General features: G+C 37.8%; 1 protein-coding gene and 1 long non-coding RNA gene across 2 annotated transcripts in view; one reads left to right on the forward strand and one right to left on the reverse strand.

The window, feature by feature from the left end:
- Positions 1 to 26306, forward strand: part of DCC (DCC netrin 1 receptor) — a 766342-nt gene that overhangs the window by 727737 nt on the left and 12299 nt on the right. The window lies entirely within an intron of this gene.
- LOC132436637 (uncharacterized) lies at positions 6111 to 24829 on the reverse strand. The gene is made up of 3 exons (XR_009521823.1): positions 24370 to 24829; positions 22998 to 23209; positions 6111 to 6398 (listed from the first exon to the last, which is right to left on the reverse strand). It is a non-coding gene; the product is annotated as an uncharacterized lncRNA (long non-coding RNA).

Genomic DNA, 26306 nt, shown 5'->3' on the forward strand with positions numbered 1-26306 from the left:
GTAATTCATTTCTAATCTCATAGCGTTATAGTCAGAAAAGATGCTTGATATGATTTCAGTTTTCTTAAATTTACTGAGACTTGATGTGTGACCCAAGATATGATCTATCCTGGAGAATGTTCTGTGCACACTTGAGAAGAAAGTGTAATCTGCTGTTTTTGGATGCAATGTCATATAAATATCAACTAAATCTATCTGGTCTATTGTGTCATTTAAAGCTTCTGTTTCCTTATTTATTTTCATTTTGGGTGATCTGTCCATTGGTGTAAGTGAGGTGTTAATGTCCCCCACTATTTTTGTGTTACTGTCGATTTCCTCTTTTATAGCTGTTAGCAGTTGCCTTATGTATTGAGGTGCTCCTATGTTGGGTGCATATATATTTATATTTGTTATATGTTCTTCTTGGATTGATCCCTTGATCATTATGTAGTGTCCTTCCTTGTCTCTTGTAATAGACTTCTTTATTTTGAAGTCTATTTTATCTGATATGAGTATTGCTACTCCAGCTTTCTTTTGATTTCCATTTGCATGGAATACCTTTTTCCATCCCCTCACTTTCAGTCTGTATGTGTCCCTTGGTCTGAAGTGTGTCTCCTGTGGACAGCATATATATGGGTCTTGTTTTTGTATCCATTCAGCAAGCCTGTGTCTTTTCATTGAAGCATTTAATCCATTCATGTTTAAGGTAATTATTGATAGGTATGTTCCTATGGCCATTTTCTTAATTGTTTTGGGTTTGTTTCTGTAGGTCCTTTTCTTCTCTTGTGTTTCCCACTTAGAGAAGTTCCTTTAGCATTTGTTGTAGAGCTGGTTTGGTGATGCTGAATTCTCTTAGCTTTTGCTTGTCTGTAAACCTTTTGATTTCTCCATGGAATCTGAATGAGATCCTTGCCGGGTACAGTAATCTTGGTTGTAGGTTCTTTCCTTTCATCACTTTAAGTATATCATGCCACTCCCTTCTGGCTTGTAGAGTTTCTGCTGAGAAATCAGCTGTTAACCTTATGGGAGTTCCCTTGTATGTTATTTGTCATTTTTCCCTTGCTGCTTTCAATAATTTTTGATTTTGTCTTTAATTTTTGCCAACTTGAATACTATGCTTCTCGGCATGTTTCTCCTTGGGTTTATCCTGTATGGGACTCACTGTGCTTCCTGGACTAAGGTGGCTATTTCCTTTCCCATGTTAGGGAAGTTTTTGACTATAATCTCTTCAAATATTTTCTCTGGTCCTTTCTCTCTCTCTTCTCCTTCTGGGACCACTATAATGAGAATATTGTTGCATTTAATGTTGTCCTAGAGGTCTCTTAGGCTGCCTTCATTTCTTTTCATTCTTTTTTCTTTATTCTGTTCCGCAGCAGTGAATTCCACCATTCTGTCTTCCAGGTCACTTATCCATTCTTCTGCCTCAGTTATTCTGCTATTGATTCCTTCTAGTATAGTTTTCCTTTCAGTTATTGTATTGTTCATCTCCGTGTGTTTGTTCTTTAATTCTTCTAGGTCATTGTTAATCATTTCTTGCATCTTCTCGATCTTTGCCTCCATTGTTTTTCCGAGGTCCTGGATCATCTTCACTATCATTATTCTGAATTCTTTTTCTGGAAGGTTGCCTATCTCCATTTCATTTGGTTGTTTTTCTTGGGTTTTATATTGTTCCTTCATCTGGTACATAGCCCTCTGCCTTTTCATCTTGTCTGTCTTTCAGTGAATGTGGTTTTTGTTCTACAGGATGCAGGATTATAGTTCTTCTTGCTTCTGCTGTCTGCCCTCTGGTGGATGAGGCTATCTAAGAGGCTTGTGCAAGTTTCCTGATGGGAGGGACTGGTAGTGGGTAGAGCCTACTCTTGCTCTGGTGGGCAGAGCTCAGTTAAACGTTAATCTGTTTGACGATCGATGGGTGGGGCTGGGTTCCCTCCCTGTTGGTTGTTTGGCCTGAGGCAGCCCAACACTGGAGCCTACGTGGGCTCTTTGGTGGGGTTAATGACAGACTCTGGGAGGGCTCAGGCCAAGGAGTACTTCCCAGAAGTTCTGCTACCAGTGTCCTTGTCCCCACTGTGAGCCACAGCCACCCTCTGTCTCTGCAGGAGACCCTCCAACACTAGCACATTGGTCTGGTTCAGTCTCCCCTGGGGGTCACAGCTCCTTCCCCTGGGTCCCGATGTGCGCACTACTTTGTGTGTGCCATCCAAGAGTGGAGTCTCTGTTTCCCCCAGTCCTGTCGAATCCCTGCAATCAAATCCCACTAGGCTTCAAATCTGATTCTCTAGGAATTTGTCCTCCTGTTGCCGGACCCCCAGGTTGGGAAGCCTGATGGGGGGCTCAGAACCTTCACTCCAGTGGGTGGACTTCTGTGGTATAAGTGTTCTCCAGTCTGTGAGTCACCCACCCAGCAATTATGGGATTTGATTTTACTGTGATTGTGCCCCTCCTACCATCTCATTGTGGCTTCTCCTTTGTCTTTGTATGTGGGTTATCTTTTTTTGTGAGTTCCAGTGTCTTCCTGTTGATGATTGTCCAGCAGCTAGTTGTGATTCTGGTGTTCTCACAAGAGGGAGTGAGAGCACATCCTTCTTCTCTGCCATCTTGGTTTCTCTCCTCCATCGGTTTTTATTTTGTCACACTTTTTCAGTCTTCTTGACAAATATGTACTGATTACATTTTTTCCTACTTGAACTGTCCCAGCACATCCAACTGGAAAAAGTTTCATTTTTCATTGGAAGACTAAAAAAACTACCTATGTAGTTGTCAAAAACCCGAAGATAATATGGGCTTATTTCTAAGCCCAGTACAAAATATCCTGCAACCTATTGTTCAGAAGTAGCTTCCAGATGTTTTATAGATATGAAATATTCAGAAACTTCTTGCTGCAGAATATGTTGAATATTGAATAATTTATGAAACATTGCATAGAAACATATTTTCCTCATAAAAACTTTCCCATATATGGGCTTGAAGAGAACTTCTTTTTGGCCCAGCATGACAAGGACTAGTCAGAATTTTTCATTGACATTTAGTTCCACTGCAAATAAAGAAGAATAAAATCTCAGTTAACTAGTATATTTGGGGAATGGACTGTTCTCAGGAAATTGCATTTCTGGATAGCTCAGGGTAAAATAGAAATCATTTTATAACAGATAAATGTTTATCAGTTGCCAATTCTTATGTTAGCTGTAAACTTATGACTGAGGAGAATGCCATTTTGCACATGCTTTGTCCTTAAATCCCACACCACTTCTCTAAAGTACACCATGTCAATTTATATGGGATGAACCCAGAGTACAGAATAATTGAATAACATCTCCAAGGTCACAGTTAATACAGGGCAAGGATAGGATATAAGTTTGTTTCTGTGTGACTGTAATATTTATTTTCTTTCCCCAATTGCAAAAGTGTACTAGGAAGAAAGACCAGAGTAAGGAAAGGCCCAGAGTTGGACAAGTACAAGATATTTTCAGAGTCTGTAGGTAAAGCTATCTTGCTAGAGGATGATTCCTAGTGCAGTTATGAGATAATAACATGGAAAAGGGCAGGGTACAGTGAGCAAAAACAGAACAGTGCTTTGGGAGGATCAAATGGTAAACCAAGATGGAGACAGAAAGTGTGTGATGTAGGCTGACAGCAGTGAGAATAGATGGAACAAACAGTTGTAAGAGTTATCATCCCAAGGAATAAGCAGCTGATGAAGGAAAAGATGAGGTCCAAGATGACTCTGTTGTTTTAATTCTTTGTCTTTGGTAACGTGGTTAGAAACAAACAGAAGGAAGTGAGCTGAGAGGTTCCTCCTTGAAAGGAGTGGAAGAGTAGGAAAGAGTGAAGTATGTTCAGAGTTTGGCGTTAGCAGGTGCAAACTATTATATATAGGATGGATAAACAACAAGGTCCTACTGTATAGTACAGGGAACTATCTTCAACATCCTGTGATAAACCATAATGGAAAAAAATATAAAAGAGCGTGTTCATATGGGTGACTGAATTACTTTGCTGTATAGCAGAAAAGGGCTAAGAATTCAAGAGGAAAGTCACATTGAGGAGTAGGCTGGGTAATCATTCTCTGAGAGGTAAGAGTTTTAGCATATAGTAGATAGACTCAGATGACAACTCCCAGGGAATGAATTTGAAGGAAAGAAAAATTTGAAAGCTGTACCTTAAGGTAAATCTATATTTTATAAGGGAATGAAGGAAAGGTCCTAGAGATAGGAAAACAATGATAGAATAATTTTTCAGAAGCCAGGAAGGGAGTGTATCTCAAGGAAAATGCAGTTTTAAATACAATACTTCTTTGATTCAAAGTTGCCATAGAGTTATTTTTCCTCTATATTTTATTATAAAAATATCAAATGCCCAGGAAAACTGTGAACTCCCATCTATCCACCACCTAGATTCTACAGTTAACTTTTTTTGTATTTTCTTTGCCACATATTTCTCTATCCCTCCACCTTAATTTTTCTTGCATTTCAAAGGAACTCACAGACATTAGTTCACTTAACCCCTCAACACTTCAACAAGTATTTAAGAGGCCGTTGCCTATGGAGTGTACCACTGATTTAGTTGTATAATTTTAGGGGGGAAAATAAAAACTATAATTGTACAGAACTACTTGGAAGAAGCATTCTTATTTCAGGGAAATTGCTGTGAATCTTAGAACTGAGGAAATGTAATACTAACAAATCCTATGGAAAGGTTTACAGCGCACATACTCATTAGGCTGAAACATTATGAGAGTATTTATGACCTTTATAGCTGACACTTCTCTAATTTGGTGAGGGCAAAAGTCAGGTGAGCAGAGAGCTGTGGGGAATAAATAAACAGATGATGTGCAAGTGTAGACCAGCCCTATAAGTATGGCAGCAAAACACAGGAAAGAACTTGTTCTGTGGAGAAAATGGCCGTATTCACTTAGGGTGTTGTCCTCAATGGCAGACATGGTCTCTGGGGTGGATATGCTGTCTAACTCTTACACTTGAAAATATTTTAAAAATATGTGGCCATACTCCATTGACTAAGTACTTTTCTTTGAGCTTTTAAAATGTTCTGTGCCTTGAAAATACTAATCACGTTGTGTTCTGGTCAGTCGGAGAGGCACACATGTAAAAGCTGGAAAATACTGGGTTACACTGGTTGTGCACTAACCTCAGAATGTAATCTGGAAGTTATATTTCTGGCCATAATTATGATATCCATTTGTGTGTATGTGTGTTTGAGTATGTGTGTGCCTGTGTGTGTGTGCATGCGCACACATGCATATAATCTGATGACTTCTATTAAAGATGAAACCAGATTGAAAAAATCAATTATTTCAGGATATTAAGAAATCTGGTTTGGAGTAGTAAGTTTTTACTCTTAAAAACAGAATCCTCTGCGGCAATCAAATTGTCTTCATAAAGGAAAATATTTTCAATATTTACAAAATAAATTGATTTTTGAAAGGTGAAAATTATTATACTTATATATCGTATGAAATATTTACCAGAAATGTAATCTGTTGCATACTAATGTGGATGAATTTGGGTTGTGATGACATTCTACATAGAGTACATAATTTCAAAAGTTGTGCAAGACTGATTCTGGATTTCTGCATTGTTTCTACATTTTTCTGATGTTTTCATGAAATACTATGGAAACTTTATGCAGTGTCATTTGTTTCCTTATGAACTGAGAGTGTGGTTTCTGTGAAGAAGTTTGATCACTAGGATATCATCAAAAATGGGATAATAAAGGAGGGATTTTTAAGTCTATTTTTCATGAAGAATAGAATTGACAGTTTTCTTCCCAGGGGTGCAAAACAGCTGAATTGCAGTAATTATAGAGAGCTCAAACTTGTTGCTTCTTGTGGCTAATTGGGTAGAAAAAGTTAGAAAATTAAAGTACAGATTTGGGCAGAAGATACAAAGTTCTAAACTATCTAGAAATGATATGGAATATCCATGAAATTAACTGAGAAGCCTTTTAAATTTGACATGGTAAGCAAAAGGACACAGGAAGTCAAAGTAGGCCTCTTAACGTAATGGAAGCAATGTAGAATCAATGTTTTTACCTTGAATTATGGGAGCCTGCCAACAAACAACACAGAGGTTCAGTTTTAAGTGTGTAGTTTTTTATTTTGTTTTGGTGTTTTGCTAATTTATGGCCTAGGAACCTCAGAGAAGCATCAAGAGAAAAGGGGAGAGATATAACTATTCTGGTAAATTCATTTCTCACAATCGTTGATGACTTTCCTGGCGCTTTTTTTATTCTATAGGGTTTCTAAATCAAGAAGCAGGAACAAGTAGAACCATAAGTGCAGTGTCTTTGCATCCTCATCTGCTTATTGTTGCTTTGGTCCACCTCAGTCTTGTTTCCAGGAATGAATTCCACAAAGTATGATGTCAGCTCTATTCTGTAGGAATTAGGCACTGATGTAAGTCCTAAAGACAAAAAGACATATCAGACAAGTTTTTTTGTCCTTAAGGGCTTCTTAGCCATCCTTTGCTTAGTCATTATTTCTCAATATAAACTTTATAGAATGACTCATTATCAGTTCCAGCTCCTTTTAAATCCTCTGTTAAGGCTCTCCCTTATCAATTATAAAAACAAACACTCTCCTGTATTAAAAATTTTTATGGATTCAAAGCCATCTGGGACAATATTTAACTCGTCTTTCTAACACAGTTGGTCACTTTCTCCCTCCTTTGCTATTTTCTTCAATTACAGTTGGGTAGGTTCTGATGTGCCCAGTGAATTTAGGACTTAGATTCCAATTTGCAAAGGTATGAAGGTACAACAAACCACAAATGTATAGAATTAAGAAAGGGTATATCTTTATAATTGGAGCAACTAGACCTTGGTGTTTCCTCAAGGGAGGAAATTAATTTTGGATTATTATTTAGTTGTTCAAGCCAGTAAGGTGGATGCCTTGTAGCCTAGAGAAAGAAGAAGATGGAAAAAATATCAACATCAGTTTTGAGAGGTGTCCCAGGAAGCACAAACATCTCCCCTACTCAGGTGCAATGGTGACAGAAGACTCATTAGTAGAAAAGAATCCCTTATATGGTCCTTTCTATCATTTATCTTTAAAATGTAAACAAACCAAAGACAAGGGAAAGATGATAATCTGTTAACATTTGTCACTGGTTAAATTATTGGATCGTTTTCTATCATGTGGAAGGATGTAGGGCTGTATGATGGCTCCTGGTATCTCATATTGGATGTTCACAGAAAGAAGAGTATGGGGGAGAAGTATCCCAAAAAGTAAGAGTACAAAAGAGGAAAGATATTTGAAGACAATTTTCACACTATGCATTGCTCAAACAGAGGCAAACTGCAAAACCATGTACTATATTTTTTCCTTTATTTTATTAATGATAGAGTTGATTTAAAATGTTGTGTTAGTTTCAGGTATAGAGTGATTATATTTTATATATTTATATATATTACGTATGTGTATATATATAAATATATACATAAAATATAAAATTCTATTTCAGACCTTTTACCTTATATGTTGTTACAAAATATTGAGTATAGCTCTCTGTGCTATACAGTAGGTCCTTGTTGGTTATCTCTTTTACTTTTTATATATAGTGGTGTGTATATGTTAATCCCAAACTTCTATTTTATCCCTCTGCCCTACCTTTCCCCTTCAGTAAGTTTGTCTTCTGTGTCTTTGGGTATATTTCTGTTTTGTATATAAGTTCATTTGTATCATTTTTTTTTTTTTTAGTTTCCACATATAAGTGATATATTTGTCTTTTTCTGTCTGACTTACTTCACTTAGTATGAGAATCTCTAGATCCATCCATGTTGCTGAAATGGCATTATTTCATTCTTTTTATGGCTAATACTCCATTGTATATATGTACCAGATCTTTATCCATTCATCTGTCAATGGACATTTAGGTTGCTTCCATGTCTTGGCTATTGTAAATAGTGTTGCTATGAATATTGGGGTACATGTATCTTTTTGAATTATGGTTTTCCCCAGATATATGCCCAGAAGGGGGATTGCTGGATAATACGGTAGCTCTATTTTTAGCTTTTTAAGCAAACTCCGTACTGTTCTCCATACTGGCTGTACCAATTTACATTCCTGCCAACAGTGTAGGAGGGTTCCTTTATCTCCATACTGTCTCCAGCATTTATTATTTGTAGACTTTTTGATGAGGACCATTCTAACTGGGGTGAGGTGGTACCTCATTGTAGTTTTGATTTGCATTTCTCTAATAATTAGCAATGTTGAGCTTCTTTTCATGTGCCTTATGGCCATCTGTATGTCTTCTTTAGAGAAATTTCTATTTAAATCTTCTGCTCATTTTTTTGGATTGGTTTGTTTTTTTCATATTGAGCTGTACGAGCTGTTTGTATATTTTGGAGATTAATTCCTTGATGGTCACATCGTTTGCAAAAATTTTCTCCAATTCTGTGGGTTGTCATTTTGTTTGGTGTATGGTTACCTTTGCTGTGCAAAGTTTTTAAGTTTAATTAGGTCCCATTTGTTTATTTTTGCTTTTATTTCCATTACTCTAGGAGACGGATCCAAAAAGACATTGCTGTGATTTATGTCAAAGAGTGTTCTGCCTATGTTATCCTCTAGGAGTTTTATGGTATATGGTCTTACATTTAGGTATTTAATCCATTTTGAGTTTATTTTTGTATACGCTGTTAGAGGATGTTCTAATTTCATTCTTTTACATATAGCTGTCCTGTTTTCCCAGCACCACTTATTGAAGAGACTGTCTTTTCTCTGTTTTATAATCTTGCCTCCTTTGAGTAGATTAATTGACCATAAGGGTGTGGATTTATTTCTTGGCTCTCTAAACTGTTCCATTTACCTCTGTGTCAGCATCATACTGCTTTGATGACTGTAGCTTTCTAGTATAGTCTGAAGTCAGGGAGTGTGATTTCTCCAGTACTATTTTTCTTTCTCAAGATTGTTTTGGCTATTCAGGGTCTTTTGTATTTCCATACAAATTTTAAAATTATTTGTTCTAGTTCTGTGAAAAATGCCATAAATAATTTGATAGGGGTTGCATTGAATCTATAGATTGCCTTGGGTTGTATGGTCATTTTAACAAAATTGATTCTTGTAATCCAAGAATATGGTATATCTTTCCATTTGATTGTGTCATCTTTAATTTCTTTCATCAGTGTCTCATAGTTTTCTGAGTATAGGTCTTTTGCCTCCTCAGGTAGGTTTATTGCTAGGTATTTTTTTCTTTTCAATGCAATGGTAAATGGGATTGTTTCCTTAATTTCTCTTTCTGATCTCTCGTTCTTAGTGTATAGAAATGCAACAGATTTCTGTGTATTAATTTCATATCCTGCAAGTTTACTGATTTCATTGACGAGCTCTAGTAGTTTTCTGGTAGCATCTTTAGGATTTTTTATGTATAGTAATCTCATCTGCAAATAGTGAAACAGTGACAGTTTTACTTTTTCTTTTCCAATATGGATTCATTTTCTTTTTCTTCTCTGATTGCTGTGTCTAGGACTTCCAAAAGAATAAAGGTGGCAAGAGTTGCATCTTAATCTTGTTCCTGATCTTAGAGGAAATGCTTTCAGCTTTTCACCATTGAGTATGATGTTAGCTGTGGGATTGTTGTATATGGCCTTTATTATGTTGAGTTAGTTTCCCTCTATGCCCAATTTCTGGAGAGTTTTTTATCATAAACAGATGTTGAATATTAAAAGTTTTTTCTGCATTTATTGAGATGATCATATGGTTTTTATTCTTCAGTTTGTTAATGTGGTGTATCACACTGATTGATTTGCCAATATTGAAAAATCCTTGCATCCTTGGGATAAATGACAATTGATTATAGTGTGTGATCCTTTTAATGTGCTATTGGATTCTGTTTGCTAATATTTTGTTGAGGATTTTTGTGTCTGTGTTCGTCAGTGATATTGGGCTATAATTTTCTTTTTTTGTGACATCTTTGTCTGGTTTTGGTATCAGGGTGATGGTGGCCTCCTAAAATGAGCTGGGGAGTGTTCCTTCCTCTGCAATTTTTTGGAACAGTTTCAGAATGGTAGGTGTTAACTTTTGTCTAAACATTTGATAGAATTCGCCTGTGAAGCCATCTGGTCCTGGACTTTGTTTACTGGGAGTTTTTTAATCACAGATTCAGTTTCAGTACTTCAGCTTGTTCATATTTTCTGTTTCTTCCTGCTTCAGTCTTGGAAATTGTACCTTTCTAAGAATTTGTCCATTTATTCTACTCTGTGGTTTTGGTTGCAACTTCTCCTTTTTCATTTCTAATTTTCTTGATTTGGGCCCTCTCCCTTTTCTTCTTGATGAGTCTGGCTAAAGGTTTATCAATTTTATCATTCCCATGAACCAGATTTTAGTGTCATCGATTTCTTTTCTATTGTTTTCTTAGTGTCTATTTCATTATTTCAGCTATGATCTTTATGGTTTTTTCCTTCTGCTAACTTTGGGTTTTGTTTGTTCTTCTTTCTCTAGTTGCTTTAGGTGTATGGTTAGGTTGTTTATTTGAGGTTTCTTGTTTCCTGAGGTAAGCTTGTATCACTATAAATGTTCCTCTTAGAACTGCTTTTACTGCATCCCATAGGTTTTGTCTCATCATATTTTCATTTTCATTTGTCTCTAGGTGGTTTTTTTTTCCTCTTTGATTCCGTCAGTGATCCATTGGTCGTTTAGTAGCATATTGCTTAGCCTCCACGTGTTTGTGGGGTTTTTTTTGTAGTTAATTTCTAATCTCATAGTGTTGTGGTCAGAAAAGATGCTTGATATGATTTCTATATTTTAAAATTTACCAAGGCTTTTGTGTCCCAGCATGTGACCTATTCTAGAGAATATTCCATGTGCACTTGAAAAGAATGTGTATTCTGCTGCTTTCAGATGGAATGCTCTATAAATATCAATAAAGTCAATCTGATCTAATGTATCATTTAAGGCCTGTGTTTCCTTACTGATTTTCTGTCTGGATGATCTGTCCATTGATGTTAGTGGAGTGTTAAAGTCCCCCACTATTATTGTGTTACTGTCAATTTCTCCTGTTATGGCTGTTAGCATTTGCCTTATATAGTGAGGTGCTCCTCTGTTGGGTGCATATATATGTACAATTGTTATATCTTCTTTTTGGATTGATTCCTTGATCATTATATAGGGTCTGTCTTTGTCTCTTGTAGGAGTCTTTATTTTAAAGTCTATTTTGTCTGATATGAGTATTGCTACTCCAGCTTTCTTTTGATTTCCATTTGCATGGAATACCTTTTTCCATTTCCTCACTTTTAGTCTGTATGTGTCTCTAGATCTGAAGTGGGTCTCTTGTAGACAGCATATATACAGGTCTTGTTTTTGTATCCATTCAGCCAGTCTATGTCTTTTGGTTGGAGCATTTAATCCATTAACATTTAAGGTAATTTTCAACATGTATATTCTTACTGCCATTTTGTTACTTGTTTTGGTTTTTTGTTTGTTTGTTTGTTTGTTGCGGTATGCGGGCCTCTCACTGTTGTGGTCTCTCCCATTGCGGAGCACAGGCTCCGGACGCTTAGGCTCAGCGGCCATGGCTCATGGGCCCAGCCGCTCTGCGGCATGTGGGATCTTCCCAGACCAGGGCACGAACCTGTGTCCCCTGCATCGGCAGGCAGACTCTCAACCACTGCACCACCAGGGAAGCCCTTGGGTTTGTTTTTGTAGGTCATTTTCTTCCTTTCCTCTTTTGTTCTCTTCTCTTATGATTTGATAACTATCTTTAGTGTTGTGTTTGGATTCCTTTTTCTTTTTTGTGTGTATATCTGTAATAGATCTTTGGTTTGCAGTTACCATGAGGTTTTGATGTAGCAGTCTGTGTGTGTGTGTGTGTGTGTGTGTGTATATATATATATATAAACACACACACACACACACACATATATATATATACACACACACACACATTATTGTTTTAAGTTGCTGTCTCTTAATTTCAAAAGCATTTCAAATATCCTGAATTTGTACTTTACTCCTCTCACGACTACCAGTTTAGATATTATATTCGTGTGTGGATGATTTCCTACTTTTACTGTATGTTTCCCTTTACCAGTGAGCTTTCCCATTTCGTTATTTTCTTGTTTCTAGTTGTAGCCTTTTCTTTTCCACCTAGAGAAGTTCCTTAAGCATTTGCTGTAAAGCTGGTTTGGTGGTGCTGAATTCTTTTAGCTTTAGCTTGACTGTAAAGCTTTTGATTTCTCTGTCAAATCTGAACAAGACCCTTTCTGAGTAAAGTATTCTTGGTTGTACTTTTTTCCCCTTTCTTCATATAAAATATATAATGCCAATCCCTTCTGGCCTGCACAAATTCTACTGAAAAATCAGCTGATAACTTTATGGGATTCCCCTGTATGTTATTTGTTGCCTTTTCCTTATTGCTTTTAATATTTTCTCTTTAACTTTAATTTTGGTCAGTTTGATTAATACATCTCTCAGCATGTTCCTCTTTGGGCCTTTCCATGTCAGGGAAGCTTTCAGCTATTATCTCTTCAAATATTTTCTCAAGCCCTTTCTCTCTCTCTTCTCCTTCTGAGACCCCTATAATACAAACGTTACTGTCTTTGATGTTGTTCCAGAGGTCTCTTAAACTGTCCTCATTCTTTTCATTCTTTTCTTCTGTTTCACGGCAGTTATTTCCACCACTCTGTCCTCCAACTCACTGATCCACTTTTTCATTTCAGTTATTGTATTCTTTTTTATTATTTTTTTTAATGTTGGGGGTAGGATTTTATTAATTAATTTATTTTTGCTGTGTTGGGTCTTCGTTTCTGTGCGAGGGCTTTCTCTAGTTGTGGCAAGCAGGGGCCACTCTTCATCGCTGTGCGCGGGCCTCTGACTATTGTGGCCTCTCCTGTTGCGGAGCACAGGCTCCAGACGCGCAGGCTCAGTAGTTGTGGCTCACGGGCCCAGTTGCTCCGTGGCATGTGGGATCCTCCCAGACCAGGGCTTGAACCCATGTCCCCTGCATTAGCAGGCAGATTCTCAACCACTGCGCCACCAGGGAAGCCCCAGTTATTGTATTCTTTAACTGTGTTAGGTTGTTCTTTATATTTTCTAACTCTTTATTAACTTTTTGTAACTTCTCATCCTGTGCATCCATTCTTTTCCCGAGTTTTTGGATCATCTTTACAATCATTACTCTGAATTCTTTCTCAGGTAGATTGCCTATCTCCACATCACTTAGTTTTTCTTCTGGAGTTTTATCTTCTTCATTCATCTGGAACATATTTCTCTGCCGTCTCATTTTATCTAAATGTCTACTTGTATTTTTTTGTATGTGGAGGTTAGTTATCTTACTCAACCTTGGAGAAGTAGCCCTCTGTAGGGGATGTCCTGTGTCCCAGCAGCACAGTCCCCTCTCGTCACCCAAGGGCCAGGGACCAGTTTGTCCCGGGGTAGGTTCTGACCTGCATTTGCAGACTCAGTTTTATCAGCTTCCAGATTGTAGATTTCTTGCTTCTGGTGTCTGCCCCCTGGTGGGTGAAGCTGGTCTAGAAGGGAGGGGCCTGTGCCTGCCCACTGGTGGGTGGAGCTCGTTCTTGTCCCTCTGGTAGAGCTAAAAATGTCTTGTTTTCCCTCAAAGCCTACTTCGCAGAATTTTACTTTTATTTGTTTTTGTTTAAGATAGAACACATACTTTAAAAAACAATAGTCAGGCCCCACTTACCAGCTAAATAGCTTTGAGAAAATCCCTTATCTTCTTTGAACTTTGATTTTCTATCTTCAAGACATGAGCAGTAAGATGTCTTAAAAGGTTTATTTTAAAGAGCATATAAGACATATAAGATGTTTTATTGTAATTTGTGTGTTTATGGGAGAGAGAGAGAGAGAATACCTAGGTTTTATCCTTTTTCTCTCTGGGTTCCAGTTCATGGAAAAAATAATAGAGAAAAAAATGCTGATAGCCAAACGGGAATCAAGGATACTGGAGAATCATGACCCTCTGGAATAACTGGGTGGGAGTAGCTGGGAAGCCTCTTCCTCCTTCACTATAGGACTATTGGGATCACCAGTGGTGAGCTAGAGCGGATGGAGATCTGCCTGCCCTGCTAGAGTCAGACTGTGCCTTGTTTGCTTAACAAATGCAGCCTTTGGAAAATTCAGGGACAGAGAGTTTGGGGTCCTCTGTCACACAGCACAGGCAGGTTTAAGAACTTGAATAGTGACCATTAGTTCATTAATTCTACCCTCCCACCTTTCACAGAGCTGTGGCCCAATGAAAATCCCCTTGTCACTCAGAGCAGTTCCTCCTTATACCTTAATGGGAAGTAGAGAAGGGTAGACAGGTGGGCAGAAGCCCCTCATTAACACAGCCTCAATGTGTTCTTTATCTTAGAGGAAAAACAGGAAGGTTAGAAGAACACAAAGCTTCTATTCCCAGAAGTGGCATTTAAATGTGTATTACCCTTCGAGTGTAATACAGTAGACCAAATGCTTTAAGATTAATGCCAAAACTTGTACGTTTGAAATTTTATCACTTATGAAGTATGCCTGATGCTATTGCATCTATGTAAATACAGCTACTCTCTTTTTGATCAATATTTTGTGAACATGAAAAGACAGAGTATTACACAGTTTTCCATGTACATATTTCTTATTTCTTCTAAAGTCTCAAAAGCTCCTTGCATGTGAGAAGGGTACACGTCTATATGACACTTCTATAGTCCCCCAAACAATCTGAGCACAGAGTAGTTACTTATTAATAAATACACATTATAATAATATTACGGTTCACATGGAAACTAGACCAAGAGACGCTTTTTTCTGTGTCTAGCATCACAGAATAAGTCAAAGTGGAGATGAGAACCCAGGCCTCTTCAAAGGTACCCATTTGAATTTTACTCGTAAGGGTGAAGGAGTGGAAAATGAGATAGGAAAGAGAAGAAAGTAGACAAGGATATAAAAATTAATTGTGAAATCAAAATCATGCTACACACTGGCCTCTGCTTCAACCCAGCTGAATCTGTATACTTCATTCCTGCTACAGCTTAATGTAACATCTCTCACCAAGAACTATTTTACTTGGGAGAACCCTCTGCAGGGAGATGCTAGCAGGAGTCTGCACCTGGCAGTCGTACATTATGTACCTGATGAGCAAATGAAATGTTTAATTACTGTACTGTGAAAATACAACTTAAAACAGTAAATTCCTGCTGAGGCGGCTCATCTGCACCTGAGGTGCACGGCTGGCCCATCTCAAAGCTCCAGCATCATTTGTATTTTCTCCCCTTAGTGGGTCCTGCTGGGGAGAGTAGCATTAAAACCAAAGCCATGCTCACTTAATTAGTTGTATATCGGTGTAAACCCATTTATTTAGCATATCAACATCATGTGTTTCACCTAAAGGTCGCCTGAAACACTTCTCCAACATGCACCCTGGGTAGGGGGAAATCTATAGCAATTTCAGACTGAGCATGTGTAAGTTTAAATTTTTCAATTAATCATGGATCACTTAAACTCACAGTAATTTAATACTGCTTATTTTAGGCCAAACTGTCTGATGTTAGTCTGAAATAACAAAGCAAAACAACCATAATTGTTACAGTTTTTCATTAATAATTTTAAGAGAAAATGATAGAACTTTTTTTTTAATAGGAAGAACCAATTTAAAATCCAATTATCATACCTTATGAGTTAAAGATTCATTTGCTGGAGATTTCTTTAGGTTCATTTTTACCAGTGGATTAACTACGCTTCCTAAATCTTAAGGAGAGCCCAAAAAATCCAGAAAAATGAAGTATAGGTAGAATACTTATAATTCCTAGTAAAGTTAAGTATAGGTAGAATAGCTATATTCTTTTTCCTTGTATAATTTTTATAGCTAATAGCTTAAAGATAAAATTGGTTAACCTTTATAGATATAAAAAAAACCCAAGACCAAAGAAATTAGGCTATGGGGCCAAAGTCACAAAATGAAGAAAAGACTGGATCTCCTAAGTCTCAGGTTAGGATTCTTCCTCGTATTTGGATGTACTTGAGCAATCATTCTGCGGTTGGAATTCCTTGTGTAGTTAACACACATTTTACTACCGTGGGGGGAAGAAAAGTAAATACAAGAAATCAGAAACCTTTTGTTCTGTTCTGGTCTTCGGGACTGGGAATCCCTCATCACTCAAGCCTGCCCACAAAGAAAAGGGAAGCTTTCCAGTGTCTCAGAATCCCAGTGCTGGCCTTCCTCTCATTGCTGCCACACTCAGCTTTGCTCCAGCTCTGAAAGGGACGTGGGCTTTCTTTACCACATTCTCAAAATCATTCTTCATTTGGGGGAGTGGTCACAGAGGATCATGACTGCCAGGCTAAGATTAGAAATTAGCAGCTGGGAGCCATGAAAAGGATTCTTTTAATTTTTCTTTCTTTTTCTCTTAAAAAATTTTTTTAAAAAAAATTTTATACAATATTTAAATGTTACTTTCCATTTGCAGTTTTAATAGAATATTGGCAATATTCCCTATGTTGTAGAATACATCCTTGAGCCCAACTTATACCCAGTAGTTTGTATCTCCCATACCTCTACCCCTATATTGCCCCTCCCCACCTCTCCCCACTGGTAACCACTACTTTGTTCTCTATATCTGTGAGTCTGCTTCTTTTTTGTTGTATTCACTAGTTTGGTGGAATTTTTATATTCCACATATAAGTGATATCAAACAGTATTTATCTTTCTTTGTCTGACTTATTTCACTTAGCATAATATTAGCCCTCCAAGTCCATCCATGTTGCTGTAAATTTTCATTCTTTTTTATGGCTGAGTAGTGTGTATCTATATCTATCTATCTATCTTCATCCATTCATCTGTTGACGAACACTTAGGTTGCTTCCATTCCTTGGCAATTGTAAATAATGCTGCTATGAACATTGGGGTGTATGTATCTTTCAGAATTAGTGTTTTTGGTTTTTTCTGATATATACCCAGGAATGGAATGGAATTGCTGTGTCACATGGTGGTTCTATTTTTAGTTTTTTGAGGAACTTCTCATACCGTTTTCCACAGTGACTGCACCACCCTACATACCCACCAACAATGTACAAGAATTCTCTTTTCTCCATGTTCTTACAAGAGTTCCCTTTTCTCCATGTTCTTGCCACCATTTGTTATTTGTATTATTTTTGATGATAGCCGTTCTGACAGGTTTGAGGTGATATTTTACTGTGGTTTTGATTTGCATTTCCCTGATGATTAGCAGTATTGAGCATCTTTGCACGTGTCTGTTGCCCATCTGCATATCCTTTTTGGAAAAATGTCTATTCAGTTCTTCTGCCCATTTTTTAATCAGGCTGTTTTTGTGATATTGAGTTGTATGAGCTGTTCATATATATTAATCCCTTTCTGGTCATATCATTTACAAATATTTTCTTCCATTCAATACACTGACTTTTCATTTTGTGGATGGTTTCCTTCACTGTGCAAAAGCTTTTAAGTTTATTTAGGTCCCATTTGTTTATTTTTGCTTTTATTTCCTTTGATTTAGGAGATGGATCAAAAACATATTGCTGTAATTTATGTCAAAGAGTGTTCTGCCTATGTTTTCCTCTAGGAGTTTTATGGTGTGCATTCTTACATTTTAGGTATTTAATCCATTTTGAGTTTATTTTTGTATATGGTGTTAGAGAATGTCCTAATTTCATTCTTTTACATGTAGCTGTCCTGTTTTCCCAGCACCACTTATTGAAGAGACTGTCTTTTCTCCATTATATATTCTTGCCTATTTTGTTGTAGTTTAACTGACCATAAGTGAGTGGGTTTATTTCTGGGCTCTCTGTCCTGTTCCATCGATGTATGTCTGTTTTTGTGCCAGTACCATACTGTTTTGATGACTGTGGCTTTTTAATATAGTCTGAAGTCAGGGAGTCTGACTCTTCCAGCACTATTCTTCTTTTTCAAAATTGTTCTGGCTATTTGGAGTCTTTTGTGTTTCCATACAAATTTTAAAATTATTTGTTCTGGCTTTGTGAAAAATGCTATTGGCAATTTGACAGGGATTGCACTGAATCTGTAGACTGCTTTGGGAAGTATAGTCATTTTAACAAGATGGATTCTTCTAATCCAAGAAAATGGTTTATCTTCCCATCTGATTATGTTGTTTTCAATTTCTTTCATCAGTGTCTTATAGTTTTCTGCATACAGGTCTTTTGTTTCCTTAGGTAGGTTTATTCCTAGGTATTTTATTCTTTTGGATGCAATGGTAAGTGGGATTGTTTCTTTTATTTCTATTTCTGATACTTCATTGTTAGTGTATAGAAATGCAACAGATCTTTGTATACTAATTTTGTATCCTGCCAGTTTACTGAATTCATTGATGAGCTCTAGTAGTTTTCTGTTGGTGTCTAGGATTTTCTATGTATAATATCATGTCATCTGCAAACAGTGATAGTTTTACTTCTTCCTTTGCAATTTGGATTCCTTTTACTTCTTTTTATTTTCTGATTGCTGTGCTTGGACTTCCAAAACTATGTTAAGTAAGAGTGGTGAGAGTGGACATCCTTGTCTTGTTCCTGATCTTAGAGGAAATGCATTCAGCTTTTCACCATTAAGATGATTTTAGCTGTACGTTTGCCATATATAACCTTTATTATGTTGAGGTATGTTCCCTCTATGCCCTCTTTCTGGAGAGTTTATCATAAATGGATGCTGAACTTTTTCAAAAACTTTTTCTGCATCTGTTGAGATGATCATATGATTTTTATTCTTCAGTTTGTTAATGCAGTGTATCACACTGATTTACGGATATTGAAAATCCTTGCATTCCTGGGATAAATCCCACCTGAGCATGGTGTATGATCCTTTTAATATATTGTTGGATTCAATTTGCTAATATTTTGTTGAGGATTTTTGCATCTATGTTCATCAGTGATATTGGCCTGTAACTTCCTTTTCTGTGATATATTTCCTAGTTTTGGTATCAGGGTGATGCTGGCTTCACAGAATAAGTTTGGAAGTGTTGCTTTCTCTGCAATTTTTTGAAATAGTTTCAGAAGGATTGGTGATAACTCTTCTCTAACTTTTTGGTAGAATTCACCTGTGAAGCCATCTGGTCCTGGACTTTTGTGTGTTGGGAGTTTTTAAATTACTGATTCAATTTTAGTACTTGTAGTTGGTCTGTTCATATTTCCTATTTCTTCCTGGTTCAGTCTTGTGAGATTGTACCTTTTTAAGAATTTGTCCATTTCTTCTGGGTTGTCCATTTTATTGGCGTATAGTTGTTTGTACTAGTCTCAAGATCCTTTGTATTTCTGTGGTGTCACTTGCAGCTTCTCCTTTTTCATTTCTAATTTTATTGATTTGGGCCATCTCCCTTTTTACTTTTTTTTATTTTGACATTTGATTGCCAGTTAACTTTATTTATTTATTGGGAATATACATATCAAGTATATAAAATGGAGTTTAACAAGCAATTACAAAGGAAGTACTTTGTACAACTACCACCCAAATCAATAACCCCCAAATATGCACACCCCCTTTACAACTTCACTGTCATCTTTGTCTGTAGGCAGCATCTAGTTGGGTTTTGCCTTTTTATCTAAACTTACAGTCTCTTTTTAATTGGTATGTTTCGATTATTCACATTTAATGTGATTATTGATTGGATTAAAATCTACCACTTTGCCAGCTCTTTTCTTTTTGGTCCAAATTTTTCTTTTTTCCTCTTTTTCTTGCACTAATAGGGATTTTTTTAATGATTCCATTTTATTTCCACTATTGATTTATTACTTATACCTCTAAAAATTTTTTTAGTGTTGTTCTAGGGTTTAAAATCATCTTTAATTAGTCTATCTTCAAATAATATTATACTACTTTCTCCAAAGAAGATATACAGACTGACAACAAGCACATGAAAGAATGCTCAACATCATTAATCATTAGAGAAATGCAAATCAAAACTACAATGAGATATCATCTCACACCAGTCAGAATGGCCATGATCAAAAAATCTAGAAACAATAAATGCTGGAGAGGGTGTGGAGAAAAGGGAACACTCTTGCACTGCTGGTGGGAATGTGAATTGGTACAGCCACTATGGAGGCTAGTGGGAAGCAGCCACATAGCATAGGGAGATCAGCTCGGTGCTTTGTGACCACCTAGAGGGGTGGGATGGGGGGGGAGGGAGGAAGACGCAAGTGGGAGGAGATATGGGAACATATGTATAACTGATTCACTTTGTTATAAAGCAGAAACTAACACACCATTGTAAAGTAATTATACTCCAATAAAGATGTAAAAATAATAATAATATTATTATACTACTTCACGTGTAGTGTGAGGATCTTACAACAAATTTCCAGTTCTTCCCTCCCACCCTTTGCTACTGTTGTCATACATTTTTTCTTGATGAGTCTAGCTAAAGGTTTATTGATTTTGTTTATTCTTTCAAAGAACCAACTTTTAGTTTCATTGATCTTTTCTATTGTGTTTTAAGTCTCCACTTATTTCTGCTCTGATCTTTATGACTTCTTCTTTTCTGCTAACTTTGGGTTTTGTTTGTTCTTCTTTCCCTAGTTCCTTTAGGTGTAAGGTTAGCTTGTTTATTTGAGACTGTTCTTGTTTCCTGAGGTATTCTTGTATCAGTATAAACTTCCCTCTTAGAACTTTTGTTGCTTTTGCTGTGTTCCATAGGTTTTGAATTGTTGTGTTTTCATTTTCATTTGTCCCTAGCTGTTTTTCATTTCTTCAATTTCTTCAGTGATCCACTGGTTGTTTAGTAGCGTATTAGTTACCCTCCACGTGTTTGTGTTTTTGGCAGTTTTTCCTTGAAGTTGATTTCTAGTCTCATAGCATTGTGGTTGGAAAAGATGCTTGATATGATTTCCATTTTCTTAAATTTACTGAGACTTGTTTTGTGTTCTAGCATGTGATCTATCCTGCAGATGTTCTACTTGCAGTTGAAAAGAATGTGTATTCTACTGTTTTGGGATGGAATACTCTATAAATATCAATTAAGTCCGTTGGGTCTAATGTGTTATTTAAGGCCGGTGTTTCCTTGTTGATTTTCTGTGTGGATGATCTGTCCATTGATGTAAGTGGGATGTCCTACTATTATTGTAATGGTCAATTAATCCCCTACTATTATTGTAACAATCCTTTTATGTCTGTCTATTAATATTTGCCTTAGGTATTTTGATGCTCCTGTTTTGGGTGTGTATGTATTTTCAATTGTTACATCATCACCTTGGATTGATTCCTTGATTATTATGTAGTGTGTTTTTTCTCTCTTTAACAGTCTTTATCTTAAAATCTATTTTGTCTGATATGAATTGTTGCTACTCTTTGATCTCCATTTATGTGGAATACCGTTTTCCATCCCCTCAGTGTGTATATGTCCCTAGATCTGAAGTGAGTGTCTTGTAAGCAGCATATATATGGGGTCTTGTTTTCATATCCATTCAGACCATTTACGGTAATTATCAATATGTATGTTCTTATTGCCATTTTGTTGTTTTGGATTTGTTTTTGTAGGTCTTTTTTATTCTCTTTCTTCTCTTATGATTTGATAACAGATTATCTTTAGTGTTGTGTTTGGTGGATTCCTTTTTGTGTGTATGTATATCTATTATAAATCTTTGGTTTGGGGATACCATGAGATTTTTGTATAGTGTATATCTATATCTATATAGATAATTGTTTTAAGTTGCTTGATCTCTTAATTTCAAAATGCATTTTAGAAACCCTGCTTATGTGTAATCTCCTCCCGCCCTCATGATTAGTGTTTTTTATATCATATTTTAAATCAAATTGTTTTAACTGCTTGTTGTGGATCTAGATGATTTTTCTACTTTACTTAACCTCCCCAGTAGCTTTGTGTGTGGATGATTTCCTACCTTTACTAGTGAGCTTTTTCATTTCAGAATGTTCTTATTTCTAGTGGTGGCCTTTTCATTTTTCACCTAGAGAAGTTCCTTTAAAATTTGTCATAAAGCTAGTTTACTGGTGCTGAACTCCTGGTTGTAGGTTTTTCTCTTAAATAGATTGTGCTATACCCTTCTCACCCACAGAGTTCTGCTGAAAAATCAGCTGATAGCCTTATGGGAGTTCCCATGTATGTTATTTATTGTTGCTTTTCATTTGCTGCTTTTAATATTCTCTCTTTAGTTTTTGTCATTTTAAGTAGTGTGTCTGTCTGTCTTGGTGTGTTCCTCTTTGAGTGAGTTAATCCTATATGGGACTTTCTGTGCTTCCTGGACTTGGGTGACTGTTCCTTTCTCAAGTTAGGGAATTTTTCAGCTAGCATTGGCCTGCTAGTGGACAGGGCCTAGCTGGTCCCAGGATAAGGTCTGGCCTGCTGTGGGTGGGCTGGATCCTCAGGCTGCAGGATGGTACTTTTCTTACTTTGTCTGGTGGATGGGGCATGTCTAGAAGCTTGTGCAGGCTTTCTGGAGGGAAGGTGTGGTGCCTGCCCACTGAGGGTGGAGCTGGGTCTTGGCCCGCTGTTGGGCAGGGCTGTGTCAAGAGGTGGCTGTGGGCTCAGGAAGGTTTTAGGCATCCTGTCTGTCTGCTGATGGGTGGGACTGTGTTCCCACCCAGTTAGTTAGTTAGTTGTTTGGCTTGAGATGTCTCAGCACTGGCATCTACAGGCTTTTGGGTGGGGCTGATGAGCCAAGATGCCAGGAGCAGGGTTCACATGGTAGAATTTTCCCAAATATGGCTGTCACCAGTATCTACATACTGAGGGTGAGTGACAGCCACACCTCACGTCTCCAGGAGACTCTCCAAGCAGTAGGTAGGTCTGGCCCAGGCACCTATCAAATCACTTCTTTTGCCCTGGGTCCTGGCATGCATCAGATTTTGTGTGCATCCTTTAAGAGTGAAGTCTGTATTTCCGTCCTGTGGGGCTCCTGAAATGAAGCCTTGCTGGCCTTCAAAGTCAAATACTCTGGGGGCTTGTCTTCTCCGTACAGGACTTCCAGGCTGGGGAGCCCAACAAGGGGCTCAGAATTCTCACTACTGTGGGAGAACCTCTGCAACATAATTCTCCAATTTGTGGGTTGCCTGCCTGAGGGTATAGGATTTGATAATATCATAAGTTACCCCTCCTACCTGTCTCGTTGTGGCCCCTTCTTTATGCAGAGTTGTAAAAAATTTTTCTTGTAGGTTCTTATCTTTTATATCCATGGTTGTTCTGCAGATAATTGTGATTTTGGTGTGCTCATGAGAGGAGGTGAGCTCAGGGTCTTCCTACTCCACCATCTGGCCGCTCTCCCATTTTCTTTTCCTTTGCTATATTACTCTGATAAAACTCAGAAATGTCACTGAAATTAAGAGAAGTTTTATTAAGAGTAAGTTTTATTAAAATTATTTATGTTAAACCAATTATCAGCATAGTGCAGTTCTCCAAAATGAAGAAATAAATATGAAGCAAAGTCTTCTCTAGAGGCTGCTCCCTAGATCTATAAAAATAGGAAAAGCTGTCAAAAATTCCATCATTTCTTGACATTGAAGAATAGGAGTGTAATACCCTGAAGCAAATGCTTTTTCTAATTGCTACTGATTTCACTAGTTCTTTGGGAGGGTAGGATTATGGCTGTCTTTCAGGCTGTCAGAACACCATCAGGCAAGGCAAAGGTTATCATGCCTTCAAATAACCCATCATGGAGAAGGAGCACACAAGAATGGGGGATTAAAGTTGGCTTTTAAACTGGCATATGAGGGCAGTGTAGAAAAAGCTAGACAGCAACAAAGGAAGGGTGACAAAGCCCATTTGCAACTGCAATCCAGGAAGGTTTAAATGACTATGTTGAGTACCTGAAATGGCTACAGCATTGTAAATCAACTATATTTCAATTTTTAAAAATACAGAAGAAAATGATGAATGGACTCAGGATAAATCACCTGCCAAAAGTAGCAATCCATCAGCAGGTGAGAGGCAGCAAGATGGTTCCTAGAGTGAGTCCTCTGCAGATTGGACTGAGCTCTTAGACATCACTTACTAATCCAGATGCCAGGTGACTACACTACTTGCTCACTTGAACATAGTCTATGCCGTTAGACTGGCTATTTTTTAGGAAGATGTTTGCTTGGTTTGAATGATGTAGAGAAAATAGATTCAGAATGTAGCCTTTTGGAAGAGCCACTAGTAAGGTCTCAGACATGAAGTAAAGGCATGTCTTGTAGTTCTTCAGGAGAATAAAAGATGCAGACTTAGAAAATCAAAACAGGAGCCAGTAATACATAGTGAACTGCAAGTACATAAGTGAAGAAAAAACTGGTGACCTTGTAAGGACCAACCCAGGCTTTACCAGTTTCAAGACCAAAGTTGTCTTATTGGCTGTGATAAATCTCTCCTGGAAAATTTCCCTTAAATTCCCCATTCAGGAAGATGAAAAAAAAATGTAACACCCTGCTAATACTGAACTCTAAGAGACTCTTCAAAATTCTCCTCCTGTATGGGAATGTTATTGAAATTTTCTACCTTGATTTCTTGATCTTCAGGGACCTCAGTATTGTCTCCAGCAAAATAAAGGGAGGGTCACTAGATGAACTTCAAGGGCCGTCAGGGTTCCAGCATTCTAAATTGATTTGAATCTGTGAATATTACTTGAGAGAAGGCAGTAACATGAGGTTTAAACAAACACTGCATGGTCTTTGAGCTGAGGCAATGGCTTTAATTCCTTTTGTAAAATGCACAGCATCTTGCATGTATTCAACACTCAGTAGGTTCTAACTGTTGCCCAGACAATCAATTATCTTCTTTCTAATGGGTTTGAGCTATGGTACTCTTCAGGCATATGTGCATCTTATTGTAATAATACAAGTATTTCAGATGCAGTATAATACACTGTGGATCTGCCCAAGTCATTAGGATCTGAGGCAGCAAATATTCCATTAGAATGTATTTTAATAGAACTATAATTTCTCTCTACAAAACTAGAAGTCTGATAAGTTATAAAAGAATCTTTATTCTTAACATGTTTCCAAGTATACAACAGGCCTGTTTTAATTTCCTGCATAGTAGGCTAAGCCCATACCATTTACTTTTTCTTGTGTTACTCTTTGTATTGCTATATATATATATATATATATATGTATGCTAAATTGTGTTAATTTGTGAATATGTGTTAGACATATTTGCCTGTGTTTAAAGGTTAAAATGTAAATTTTTCAGAAATAGATTATCTAAAAATTTAAAAACTAAAATTTAGGCAGAGATGGGAGACTAGAAGGATGTGGAAGCTCACCTCTTCCTACAAATACATCAAAAATACCTCTACGTGTGGAACAATTCTCACAGAAAACTTACTAAAACTTACTGAATGCTGTCAGAAGATCTCATACAACCAAAGCTGCAAGAAAGATCACCACATAACTGGGTAGGATGAAAGAGGGGGAAAAAAGGAATTGAGATGGGACCTGCATGTCTGGCAGGGAGTTATGAAACAGGAAATGTTCCCTCACCTGGGGAACCTCCTTCTCTGGCTGGGAGGTCAGCAGGGACAGATAGGGAGTCTCAGAGGACAGTGCAGCAACTGGCTTGCAGCAGGAAGCACAGACAGTCCTTGCCACCTCACTGCACTTTCCAGCCTGAGACGCATGTCTGCTGCCACGCACAGTGCCTGGGTTCTGAAACTCAAACTTGAGCAGACAGACCTAGAAAGAGGACTTGGTTTAGCTGCACAGAGACGGCCTGAAGGCCCTGGAGTGTGGTCGAGGCCACAACTGGGAATGTGCACAGGATGGAGGCTGGGTTTGCCATAGGAGGCCCACTGTCAACATGTGCCCAAAGGGAGGTTGTGGACCCACCATAGCAGTCTCATCTCAGTGTGCTCACAGTGGGCACTGCTACGAGCTCTGGGAATGCACAGGCGGGTTGCCAACACGTGGATGTGGGGCATAAATCTGAGCCAATTCCTTGTGGTCCCACAGTGGGTGCTGGTATGTGACTTCAGCAAGTTCACACCAGCAGCTTTGTGAGTGCTTGGGGGACATTCGAGCTGAACACTGGCATTCCCACAACAGAGACTGATCCAAGGGCAGAGCCTACAACAGTGTACTTTGTGGGTGCCCACCATAGGTGGCAGGCAACGTCACAGAGTGCATGTCCTGGTGGACAGCTCCTGGGGAGGAATATGCAGCAACTCCTTCCCAGTGGGAGGGCTCTAGTGCCACCTACTCACACCACAGCTTAAAACTGGATCTAGGGGCTTCCACTCCAACAACTGGGGAGCAGACCCTGCCGCTTTGTGACAACTATGGGACAAAGAGGAGGCCTCACCCCACATCACATCCACTGAAGGCTCTGGTCACACCACCACCAAACACACCCTTTATCAGGACAAGGGCCAGCACAACCTGAGGAAAGAGGTGGCAAGCATCCATACCAAAAAATGGCCCTCTTGCACCAAAAATATT

Source organism: Delphinus delphis, chromosome 13 (genome assembly GCF_949987515.2).
Source record: "Delphinus delphis chromosome 13, mDelDel1.2, whole genome shotgun sequence".
NCBI lineage: Eukaryota > Metazoa > Chordata > Mammalia > Artiodactyla > Delphinidae > Delphinus > Delphinus delphis.